This window comes from Temnothorax nylanderi, unplaced genomic scaffold, assembly GCF_030848795.1.
Source record: "Temnothorax nylanderi isolate EJ_2023f unplaced genomic scaffold, tnyl_v1.0 TNYL_tig0790_pilon, whole genome shotgun sequence".
Taxonomy (NCBI): Eukaryota; Metazoa; Arthropoda; class Insecta; order Hymenoptera; family Formicidae; genus Temnothorax; species Temnothorax nylanderi.
Window position 1 is genome coordinate 51,543 of NW_027249852.1, and position 13,710 is coordinate 65,252.

The window sequence follows — 13,710 nt, forward strand, 5'->3', positions numbered from 1 at the left end:
CGGTCGTTACCTCCGGCGTGGGCTCTAACGAAAAGTCCTTTCGCGGCGTGTTGCTTCCGCGCCGCGGTCGTTACCTCCGGCGCCGCTCGAGCAAAAAGCTTTCTAAGTCCCCTCGCGACGTGTTGCTTTCGTGCCGCGGTCGTTACCTCCGGCGCCGCTTGAGCAAAAAGTTTTCTAAGTCCCCTCGCGGCGTGTTGCTTTCGCGCGGTTGTTACCTCCGGCGCCGCTCGAGCGAAAATTTTCTAAGTCGACCCAATACATGCCCAGTACTGAGCCGACTCTCGGCCGTAGATCAATATCATTTCTGGCCTTATACATGGTCAGTACTGAGACAAGACTCGCCTCGGAACAGAATATGGTTGCATGGGGGTACTGGTCACCGAGACTGGCACAATACTGATCTAGCGGTTTATCCGTACTGGGGCAGTACCACCCACACACATCAAGTCTTGGCAGCCAATATTGTGCCACTTCTAGGCCATGCGGACAACTCTGGCAGAAGTCCGACATTCGCACATGGGTTATAATCCTGCCTCACTGGCCGGGCGCTAGCTAGTCCCCGACTGGATTTCCCATCTTGGCACCCCCGCACAATTCTGTCTAGCGCCTAGATGAAACACTAGGCAGCGCCTGGCTAGATTTCCGATACGGGCGTGCCACGACATTCCCCACGGGGCCCAAAATAGAAACTTGGATCGCCCAGACACATTTCCACCCGGGTATACTTAATTATAAGCCGCATTATTCGCCGTCGTCACGCACACCCATATCACTCGCTCGCACATACACACCACGCTGATAATCATTTTGTTACTCCCGTCGCATTCTTCTATGAATTATTTTTATTTATTGTTATCCTTATTTATTTAAAATTTCGAGGTCTGGCAGCGCCAAGTTTTTTTACAAGAAAAATTTATGTATTTTAATAAAATATTTTTATTTTGTACTATCTCTGTAATTCTTTGTGATTAAATCTTTTATTCTATTGAAAAATACATATATAAACTTTGTATTTAAATACCTTGTATTCCCTCGTTGGATTAAATATTTTAATAAAATATTTTTATTTTGTACTGTTCCTCTGTAATTCTTTGTGACCACTAAAAAATACACATGTAAACTTTGTATTTAAATATCTTGTATTCCCTTGTTAAATTTAAATAAAATTTTTTAATCTTATAAAATTGTTATTATACATTCTTTTTCTAATTGACACCATGTAAAGATTTTCAAAGTAGTGCAACAATTATTTTTTGAGGCAATATATATGTCCTCTCTGTAATTGGCGCTGTAATTTAAAGAGATATCATTTCTTTTTTGTAATTGTAATAGATCACTTGAAGCGCGACTCTTCTTTGATAAGGTAACATAATTTTGTGATGTGTATCACTTGGGTTATAATTTTTTGGAAATAAAGATACTACTGCTTAGATTTTTTCGAGATTTTTCGAGATACAAAGAGTACGTCTATCACTTGTTACTTAGGTTTTTTCGAGGTATAATACTACCACTTTCTTTTTTTTCGAGGTAACAACATATACACTACTATACGTGTAGGGGAGACCGGGGCTAAACAGTCCGTTTTTTTTCGGTGCCGATTTTTAACAACAAAATAAATAATTGTAGTTAAATGTGGTATACCACTGTAAAGAGTGAACCTTTAGCTACAAAATTTATATAGGAAATTTTTGTCTACGTCGCTTTGTTTAACCGATATAGAGCAAAAACGACAACGGTGGAAAAATTGAAATCTCCGGGGTATAACAGTCTGCACTGCATTTTCAATACATATACGTACATCTAATCCTAAAAAATAATAGGATACATGCAATAATTGTTTTTTAAGAGAAAAATATAAAAATTTATTTAAAATTTTTATGCGAAACATTATTAAAAAATAGTTACAAGGGTTCCTCTTTCCGCAGAAGTCACTCGCCCGACTTGTTTCACTCCTCGACGTCCGATGACTCTATTCGGTGTCTAAACGGTTGTAATTCCCGTCTCATCCATATTCCATATGCAGTGAGCCCGAAAATGCCTTGGAAATGCACCCGGACTGCTTACTGACCGATTAGCCCCAAACACAAGTTTCAGGTTTGATCGCCCACGAAATATTAGACATCAACGATAATGAAAAAACTACACTGGATTCGTGTTCAGCATGCATTACTCTTTATAATCACGTACCTCGAGATTTGGAGAGCAAATATTATTGCAGATATTACAAAATTTCCACGCGCAGAAAATGTAACTTTTACCTTTCGAAAACACGTTTGCCCTCGTAAAAATCATAACACGGCAGGTAACCTGCCGAAACTCCGTTGGTCACATGGGTACTATAAGCAGCGTTTACAATGTTAATAGCGAGTTCGCACAATATACAGTTTCCGAGATATTTGATTAGACGTATTTACCCCGTAGACGTTTTAGCCCCGGTCTCCCCTACTTGGCTCCTTTTTTTACCTTTTTTTTAAGAAAGGTAATTTTGTACGGATATCACGCTTTTTTGTAGTATTACGCATTTTATAAACAGTATGTACAGGGTAAAGCTATTTGGAGGTATTATACTACCACTTTGTTTTTTTCAAGGTAACAACATAATACATATACACTACTATGCGTGTATATGTCTTGGCGCCTTTTTTTACCTTTTTTTTAAAAAAGGTAATTTTGTACGGATATCACGCCTTTTTGTAGTGTTACGCATCTTAATCTTATAAACAATATATCTTATAATCTTATAAACAGTATGTACTATACAAGGTGTGAAGCTAAAGGTGTTACGGACTATTATTTCTAAAGAAAACAACAATTTAATATTTTGCTTAGTTTTTTAAAAATAATAATCTGTAACCTTTTTAGTTGTACATCTTGTTAATGCTATACATATGTATACCACAGAAAAAAATTACTACTTAAAAATAAAAATGTAATGTGTCTGAAGTTGTTAATAATAGGTAAAACGTTTGACACACACACACACACACACACACACACACACACACACACACACACACACACACACACACACACACACACACACACACACACACACACACACACACACACACACACACACACACATACGCGCGCGCCTTAGGGTAGCAGAAGAGAGAACAAGAGAAAAGTATCTTCGCGAACAATGGAGCTAGTCTCATGACGATGAGTCAAGTATGTACAAGAACGAGATCGCAATGACCGGTATGCAAGTGGATTAACCTAGTCGCGAAACCTAGCCGTTATACTGTTGAAGAACCGACCGCATAACATTCCGTCTTTTTCTAATCCCGCTGTGAATCGATTTTCCAGCTAATGTATATCTTATGTCTTCGCAAAGCGTAACTTTTAAATCCTTTAGGGAGATCAATCACTTCAAGACGACACATTTTTTTTTAGAGCGATTGAAGAGAAAGACAGAGAGCTTGTAAATGTCGCGAATAACGTCTTGGACGAGTATAGTAGCGTATACGTCAAGTCGGGAGGCGAATAGAAGTTAAGCAATGGAGAAAAAAAAGACAGACCAAGATATGCGAGTTAATTCAGTTATAATATATTTTTATATATTTTACAGAAGGCGTATAAAAGATGTAAGAGAACTTGCGGTAAAAATTCATGCAAGTCTTAATAACTTCAAGGATTAAACTGACGAATATACAAAAGCTACTAAATGTACTCAAAGCTACTTAATGATTAATACAATGCTAAATGAAGTGTTGTACAAAATTTGAATAGAGTCAAAGATTGCGGTCAGCTACATATTATATACACGAAAATTATTATATACACGCAAATGAATTACGAATGATTATTACGTAACGATGTTCATTGCGCTATATTTTCGCTTTGTTAAAAAATTATAATAAATTATAATAAATTGAGTTAATCGCAGCGCGCGACAAAGTTATGTACGTGAGCACTGTGAGCGATTTAATGATTGTAACCTTACTTGTATACATTTCCTAGAAAAATATTTCTATATTATGTTTAACAACAATATTAAATATTAACATTTCATAACTGCCAAACGTTTCCAGTTGAGCGCAATTGCACGAGTTACGAATCATTTATAGACTCTTTTTCTCAGTTAACTAGTTTCTACTGCATTGAAATCTTGCATAGAAAAAAATGTATTAGCATATCGCGCAAGAATCATCAATATCTAAGTAAACAATTAATCAAATATATACAGTATATATGCGTACATCTGGATTAATCCGAAAGCTTAGTCTCCATCTTTTGAAACATAAAATAATTTTATGCCACAACAGTGAAGTGCGGAATATTAAATAAAATGCGCCATTTAACAATAACTTCTAAGGTAACAAGTTTAATCTACGGTGACCTAAATTTAAACGTGAAAAGAAATTAAATTATTTCAATGAGTTCTCGAATCGTTCCCAATCAGAAATGACATGAGTCACGTAGAAACGAATTTCCTAATTCGTCTGAGTTATTCGATACAATGTTCTAGTTTAAATGTGACACTACTTTGTAAAATGTTAAGTTTTATTGTTTTCTCTACTCTACGATCAATATAACAATCTTTATAAATTTCTTTCTAAATAAAAATATTCTACACAATCGGAAAACTATTTTACAACATGAGTAAAGAACGAAGTTAAAAAGCGAAATAATCAATTTTGACCCGATTAAAGGGGATCATCAATGGCGATTGTATTAAACTCTAGTCCATACTGACTAAGAATCGCGGATTATGCGTGAAAATTGTAGAGTTTCTTGACAACTCTTATGTACAGATGGATTCAAGAAAGATAAAATCTGATAAACTTAGATTCAACGAATTGTCCAATTTCGTTTAAAGGATTCAGATTCAAATTCATTAAGTTATGTGATAATATTTAATTCATTTACTCGATTATGTAGCTCTACTAAATTACAGTCCTTTGAATCTGAATCCTTTAAACGAAATTGGACAATTCGTTGAATCTAAGTTTATCAGATTTTATCTTTCTTCCTATTTTTATCCGACACTGTATACTTGTCATAACTTTTCGTTGGATCAAAAGGTTACCATCTACTCGCTGGAAAAATGTGTTTGTTCCTCTCGTACCATGATCTAATGAGAAATAACATAAAAGAGAATTATACAAAGTATTCTTTTAATGATAAATACCTAAGAAAAATTTTTCCGGCATGTGATTCCTCGGTTTCGACAGAAGCATCGTGCATAACACGAATATCATCGTGAACGTCAAATGTGAACAGAGGTTCGCTTTTTCCTCGTGCCTAATCGCAATATTACATACATTAAAATAACATGCCAACATTGTGATATTGCTTCATAAGTTTTATCACTTAGTATCTTTATTTTAGTTACAATAAAATCGTAAAACGTATAATGGTGCGGTAATATAAGAAAGATCCTCCTTGACATACATTAACTGATCTACCATTACTGTTTTAAGCTCGCTGAATTCACGCTTCAGAACTTCTAAACATCTCTGAAGAAGCTGATAGATAGAATTACCTGTATGTGAAAATTTAATTTATGCAGTAGAACATTATATATCACGCCAATGTTACTCCAAAAGTGACACTGGAGTATTTTAATAACTTAAAAATTCTCTAAATCACTGAGACATTCACCTTTCTTCATTATAACACTCCGACGATAGCCAGATCCATCCCAATAACTGAATGTGATCTCAATTTCTTCTTCCTTCAACGCGTTCTGCTTTCTAGCCCATTCTTGCCTCAATTCTTCCTTAAGTTTATTTTCCTCCTCCTCCCTTTCCCTATCTGGCAAGAAACTTGTATCTACATCTGGATTTTTCTTAATCTTCTTAATCGCGAGGCCATCAGATTGCTCATTTTCTGACTGCAGGGATTTTTCGGCATTGTCTTCGTCCAGATTAAAAGACAAAGCTTGAATCTGTCTCTTCTGTTTGTTCTTTTCTTTTCCTGCTCTTTTTCACGTTCCTTGTATCAAAGCATGATATGTATGACTAGATGACATTCAGAGCACTGGGCGAAAATCACATAACATTCAGAGCACTGGGCAGAAATCACATGTATATATATATATATATATATATATATATATATATTCACGGCAAACCGCATATATAACATCGTGTTATTTTTATTACATTTAGGAAAATTATTTCATATTAACTCAATAGGCGTTAAACTTGCATACATAGGGAGCTTTCCAGTAGCCCTATTCTGTAACTCTAACGACAGTATCGATATCGTTATATCGTCGTTGCGCAGCTTTTTTTCCATATAGTATACCTGCGCAACGACAACATAACGATACCGACACTGTCGTTAAGAGTTACAGAATAGGGGTACACAAGTGACACAAGCCGACACAAACGTCGTTCTATCTTTCTTTTTTGACAATGAGTAACAAAGACAAAACCATACCTGTGTCGACTTGTGTCGCTTGCTGGAAAGCTCCCATAAGTGAATCTCGCGTTTTATGTAAAATTTTGTAAGAAATCGGTAATCTAACCTATACTACGTTTACGCGAACGTTACTTAATTCTGTAGTAACTTACGAACGATACGATAATTCCTCCGCATAAACGGGAGATTTTATAGTAACTACGATGATATCGTTCGTACACAGAGAGAACGATTTCTTTGGATTTAGTAATCCTATTTGTTTGATTGACATTTCTTTCATTGAAACAACATATGCTTAGACGAAATAATATTTTTTTGAATGGAAAAATTTTTGTTTTTATTCAAGAAAACTCTATTATTTAACGGAAAAGACACTATTATTTGAAGTAATATCTCCCAAACAAATAATATATTATTTGGTTACAATAAATGTAATAAGCGTTTTCACCGCTAGGCGGCTGCTAAACTCGTAAGTCAAATTCGACCAGAGTCTGTATATAAGGCCCCACGGCGAAAGCGTCTATCACTCGCAGTTGTACACATCATTGGAATCCATCACACCGGTCACTCGAGTGATGGAGATATGACAATTATTTATTATTTATTTATTTATATATGTAGCAGTCAACCGACTACCACATATATCATATATATAAATAAATAAATAATAAATAAATGTTTAAGACATTTTTTATAAAGCATTGATATTTAAATCAAACAATCGTATTTGTTGAATCAAAAATTTGTTTGTTTGGACTATTCCAAAAGATAAATTTCTTTGAATCTAATAAAATTTATTAAATCCAAAGAAACCGTTCTCTCTGTGTATAAGTTACTACAGAAGTAATACTCACGTAAACGTAAACTATTATTCTTTGACTTATCAAGAGTTGTAAACTATTATAATTCCTGTCACATGCACTTAGTCGCGTAAAAGAGTCACGGTGCGGTTTCGCTTCGCGTCGTATAATAATAGGATAATTACATGTAAATAAAACAATTACCTTGAATCAGAAAAAATATTAATCGTCGCGTCGCGTAAAGAGTCACGGTCGGTCTCGCTCCGCGCGTACTTGACGTGGGACACTATTTTTGTTGTTGTTGTTGTTTCCCTCGGGTGAGGGAGGATAAGTGCCTTCAGCTCCTCCCTGGAGCTATATAGCACATCGGTACTTGTCCTATGTATTTGTTCTACTTTTCCTTTATTTTGATTATCCTCTTAAACCGGAATGTGTATATGTATGAGTGTAAGTGTAACTGTAAGGTTATGTCCGCGATGTGGTGAACTCGGGATACCGTAGGTGCGCTAGGCCCAAGGAATTGCGCGGATCACTTCCCCCTGCGGCTGTATAATGTGTGTGTGTGTGTAAGTATGACTGTGTGTTTATGTCCGCGGTGTTTTGAACTCGGGATGCCGTAGGTACGTTAGGCCCAAGGAACTGCGCGGATCACTTCCCCCTGCGGCCACGTGGAACACTATACCGTGTTATAGGTTATAACTGACTGTGACAGGTGACAGCGCGCTAAACGCACTGTCTGCACTGGTCTGCACTGCGCGCAGTTTACACACACGTATACATCGAAAAACTGGCGATACTAGTGGCACCGCCAGTGTCGAAAAAGTGAAAAGGACGCGATTCCAGCCAATGAAATGATGCCATGGCATGAGGGTGCCATTACATGGAGCGCGGAAACGCGGAAACGCGGAAGCGCGGAAGACAAAATTTACTAGATTTCCGTCGATCCGTTCCGTCTGTTTTGAATGCCTTATATTACATGGAGCACATTTTGAGCGGAAAAGCGGAACGGAGAATTATAAAATATTAATTTTTAACGGTATTTATTGATTAAAATGCTTGTATTCAATAGATAAGCTGAAAAGATAAGCATATTAATAAAAATTGCAATGAATTAAGTAAACACAATTTTAAGAAATGAATACAAATGTCTATTTGTCACTATACTGTTCCGCTTTTCCGCGCAAATTGTGCTCCATGTAATATAAGGAGAAACAAACTCGTGGAACGGACGCGTCAAATGTTCGTTCTTTTTCTCTGTACTGTTGCACGCAGATACCTCAGATAGGTTATGTATTTTTATAATATATTCTATCCCGCTTAGAATATTGTGGATATTTCTCCGTGAAATTGGAAAAGTGATTTAATTGTTATAAACTATTCGGTAGAACAAGCGCTAATGCATAAGTGCTCTATAGCCGTGACTCCTAGTGCAGGCTAGTTGTGGCACGTGCGAAAGACTCCAAATATATATATATATATATATATATATATATATATATATATATATATATTCTATCGATTACAAATCTCGGAAGAAAAAGTTATTTTGTACTTCGTGTATTTTATTAATTATTTTAAAAGTATATCATGGATCCAAATATCATGTTAATGATTATTATGAAGTTTCTCATACAAGCAAGAGATGAACCGATGAGACATGCAGAAATAACAATGAAAAAAGTGACTTCAATGTATTATTTGTACTTGCGTTACAAGAAATTGGAAGACAAAAAGAATCGAAGAATATGGGTACGACCTATTTTTACCGAAGAAAGAAGACTTGCACAAGGTGACAGCAACAATTTACTTGTAGAGATGAGATTGACAGATCCCGAAAAATACTTCAACTATCTCAGAATGTCATCAACAATCTTCAATGAGTTACTCAAGCTTGTATAAAATATTGTATATGTATTTAATATCTTGTATTTAATATCTCAAGCTTGAGATATTAACTGTTAAAGTTATATACTTGATGTTTATTGTTTAGCACTTCTTGGCACACACACACACAAAACACGCATGATTTCCGCTGTTCCGCTCAAATGCGATAGAAAGAAGCGACGGAAACGCGGAATCATAGTTACTTTCTTTCCGCGTTTCCGCGTTTCCGCGTTTCCGCGCTCCATGTAATGGCACCCTGAGAGACGGTCGACGTAGAAGTATCTTAAAAATAAATTTTTACATTTGGACTTTGCGTCGCAATATCTCCGCTCGTAGGGCACGTAGCGGAAATATTATAAGAGAAACCCCCCCCCTAATTCGACCCCAAGCTATCGATTAAGCCTACTTAGAACTTGATCCGTTCACTCGTTATCGAGATCTCAACATCTCGAGTACTCGCAACTCGTCGCGTCGCGTAAAAGAGTCACGGTCGGTCTCGCTCCGCGTGTACTTGGCGCGAGACACTACCGTGTCTCTTGATAATGCGATAAATTACCGTCATTTCTTATAAATGATTTGACAATAAAATAAACACTCTGAGCATCAATGCCGCTAAAATGAGGATAAGATATTTAATACCGGTCCATTTGTCGAAATTGATTGGAAGCTCGAAAAGGGTTAACGGCGAATCACCCCCCAAGTAGCAAAGTGACGTCAGAAGACTACATAATGACGTCTATTTTTAGTCATTTTTGGTTTATGACGTTGGTGACTAATAAATAGACGTTTATAAGACATCATTTCTTAGACCATCTAAAGACGTCATTTTAAAGACGTCTTAAAGTCGTCCAAATAAGGTCTTTTTGTAATATAATCCAAGTAGCAAAATGACGTCATAATGACGGTAAATTTTGGTCACAAAATGACTAATCAAACGTCCTAAATAGATCTCGTGAGACCCGAAAATGACGTCGATATGTCACATCCACACGACGTCATTTTCTGGCGACTTATTGACGGCAAAAATAGGTCCAATGTACGACATATACCGGTTTCTAGAAATGTTTTTTATGAAATTAAAATGTTAAAATGTCCACTTGATAAACGTTTATAAAAAAACGTTCTTTTTCTTTATCTAGGAAAAAAACGCTATTTTAACTGTTTCTTTATCGTGTGCGTATAGCCGCTCTTTCAAGGCGGTCACCCATCCTAGTACAGTACCGCGCCCGTGTTGCTTGATTTCGATGATCCAGTGGACAGTGACGATCTTCTGACCCTGATGCTTCCTTATTAACTGTACTTGTCTATAACAGGTACATCTTTAAAGTGTTCAAAAATCTTGTAATGATATCTTCTTGATAGCTATAACACTGCATGAAATAGTTATCATAAAACTATAATCACACGCAACTACATCCACTTATACCATAAATTCACCACTTCAATCATAAAGTTGCGAAACAAACATATTGTAGTTAATTTTGTGGTTTTTATTTTATTATTACTTTATTATACAATATTAAGAAGTAAAAATAATTATATTACAAAAAGATCTTATTTGGACGACTTTAAGACGTCTTTAAAATGACGTCTTTAGATGGTCTAAGAAATGACGTCTTATAAACGTCCATTATTAGTCGCCGACGTCATAGATCAAAAATGACTAAAAATAGACGTCATTATGTCGTCTTCTAACGTCACTTTGCTATATGGGAGAGCGATCCTCGTGCGAGTGCGATCTCCTCTCGACTTGCAAATCCTCCTCGACGACTATTGCATCCATCTCGCGCTTATTATACGATCTAGATTCTAGATCCTAGTTCGGTCGCGTATACTCGGCTCTCGGGATTCTTCAGGAGCCGTCGTTCGCGGTAGAGGTCAGTCGTTAACGCGTCACGAAAAGATGGACGAGCCGCTGCCGGTGTCCGCGGGCGCACAATGGCATATTAATGGCTGTCGGTAGCGGTGATAAATTCCTAGGTTGAACCCCGCTCTCTGTCTCTTTTCCTCTCTTTGTCCCTCTGTCTCTCTTTCTGAATGCAAAAACGACCTCCTCTTCTCTCTCTTCTCGTCTATCTTTCTCCGTTCTCCTACCCCGGGGACAGGGATGAGGGTTCGGCGACAATGAGCACGAATAACTCAACGCGCGATAAAAAGTCGAGAGAGAGGGGGGAGAGACAGGTGAAGAGAGAGAGAGGGGGGCGAGTTATGCGCACACAGATGAAACGAGGGAAGGAGAAAGAGAGCGAGACAGGAAGAGAAATGCTCGCTACGGTTAATTGCCTTTCCTAGATGTCCGGTTAAAGATCGGCGCTAGTTAACCCGCAGTATTGCTCTCCGTCCGCCTTCTTCCTTGTCGCGAGGGGCATTATCTTCCTCGGGATGTCAGATAGCACCTGATGCGTCCGCTATGATTCGTCATCTTTCGCGTGCACGCGCGTGCAAAACGCGAGATGGAATGGATAACGTGGTCCCGAGTCCGTGGGATTTTGGATTACGAGGAAACTATGTTGTCGACGTTGCGCACGCACATTTACAAAATAATTTTGTAAATTAATTACTATCATTACAACGTGATAAAGATGTAACGATTTATTTAACGATAGATTAATATTCAGGTTTTAAATAATACACGTGATTACGACGATTTTATTTTGTTGAATGGTCGATTGAAATAATTACTGAAAAAGCATATAACTCTCGAATATACTCACGTATTTCGTGAATCATTGACGAGCAACGATTGTAACGAGCGGCAAAAAGTTCACAAGCAGTATCTAACGCGCGTACCGATTGGTGCAGCTGATACGTCAACGCGTTATAACTTTCGGACGTGCAACTTTGGTGTAATTAACAGATTGGACGATAAGCCTGGGCCTGTCAGAGACTGAGTGAATTACGCGGGACAGGGGAATAGAAAATTGTAAATATTACGCGACAACGTTTAAGAAACGTTGCGCGAACACGGGGAAGGGTCACCGAGAAAGCCACGAGCCACATTTTATGTTAAGTAGTTGATTCTTTAACGCGAAAAGAGATACGAGCATTGATATGGCAAAATTTTCCTACGCGAACTCTCAGAATTATTTCCGGGTTTAAAACGCTGATAAAAGTATTTGTACTACATGTATAGAGGAAGTTGTGGTAATTTGAACCACCCTAAGCCTTTTTCAAGATAACTTGAAAACTATTAAAGATAAATCAACTTTGTTTTTGCTGAATTGGAATGCCAAATGTTTGTTACAGCGTGTTCCTAACAAATTTTGTTTATTTATAGTGAATTTAATGTTATAACAAATTTTTCGACAGTAGATTTTTGTAAGGTAGTTTGAACCATGTTGGGCAAGATAAAACATTTTATTAATTTTGCAAAAGAATAATTTTTATCGTATTTTAAGGCATATTAATAATGAAATAGTCTATAATTATTATATTACATATTTATTGTATTCTATTTATTACACACTCTAATTTTTGTGCTCTTTGTAACAATGTAACATGTTTAAAACTTTTACTCACAATTATATATACTTATGATGTATACTCATCATAATATTATTACTCTTGAAAAAAGAAACAATAGAATATAAAATGCAATACTTTTAAAAAGTATTATATATACAAACTGTCTCAAAATTATCCGATATCGCTATTTGTACCTTTATGTACACAATAAAATGTACACCATATAACACTTGCTAAATAGACTACATTAAAGTTCTATCTTAGTTTTACATACAAAATAGTGACTAAGAAACTATAAAGTAGATTGACTGCAAAATAAAAGTTTATGTACTAACCTACTAACCTTACGCTGTAAGCCGTACACACCAAATATTCAGTTTTAATTTCTAACTTTATGGCACATTGTGCCACGCTGTTGCTTTGTACGTTAGGTTAGCGGTCCAGCATCTAATAATTTTATTGCTGTTCGCTGGGTTGTAACACTTAATAATCTAGATATCGTAATGGTTCAACTTGCCCACGTGTTTCAAATTACCCCAACTTCCTCTAAATGTAATACTTTGAGACTTCTTCACATATTTCCGCCTTCAAATTATTTTTTCTTTTATAATCATGATGGGTCGACTTTCCATGACCTTAGACTAAAACGAGGGAGAGAGGTTGCCATTAAGTTGTTTACGTTACATCTTTTGCTAATTAAATCAGCGTCTAGTGCAACGACACCACGACGTCGGGCTCGCTACGCCGCGCCGCCGGCACGAAATCGGCCGCCTTAACCGAAATTCCTCTATCATCTTCCTCTTTTTTCCGTGGAAGTACCCCGAAGCGCGTAGACGCGCTCGAAAAGCGCCGGTTAAAAGGGCGCGCATTTCCGGCGGGCCCTTTTAACCCGTGTCCGTTGCACGTCTCCAGGGTGCTCGGCACGAGACGCGGCGGCGGGGTCGCCTTCCTCGGGACGTTTTATGTTTTCGTGATAGCTCACGGCTGTTTATTAGGAAAGGTTTACCCGGCGTGTGCACCTTCCTCGAGGCGGAACCAAGTGACCGTGCCTCGGATCGACTCCCAGGTTTTTGACCGCTCTAGGAATTCGACCGGGCCCTTAAACTTGTCCCCTTGCTCTCCCACTGATCGCTTAACGCCGATTAACGTGTCTCGGAACGCGAAAGCGTCATCTCTTCCTGAAGCGCCG

The 13,710-nt window shown here is 37.4% G+C and overlaps 1 long non-coding RNA gene across 1 annotated transcript; it reads right to left on the reverse strand.

The window, feature by feature from the left end:
• Nucleotides 1-2,149: 2,149 nt before the first annotated feature.
• LOC139785374 (uncharacterized) lies at nucleotides 2,150-2,446 on the reverse strand. The gene is made up of 2 exons (XR_011721923.1): nucleotides 2,415-2,446; nucleotides 2,150-2,336 (listed from the first exon to the last, which is right to left on the reverse strand). It is a non-coding gene; the product is annotated as an uncharacterized lncRNA (long non-coding RNA).
• Between the last annotated feature and the right edge of the window lie 11,264 nt (nucleotides 2,447-13,710).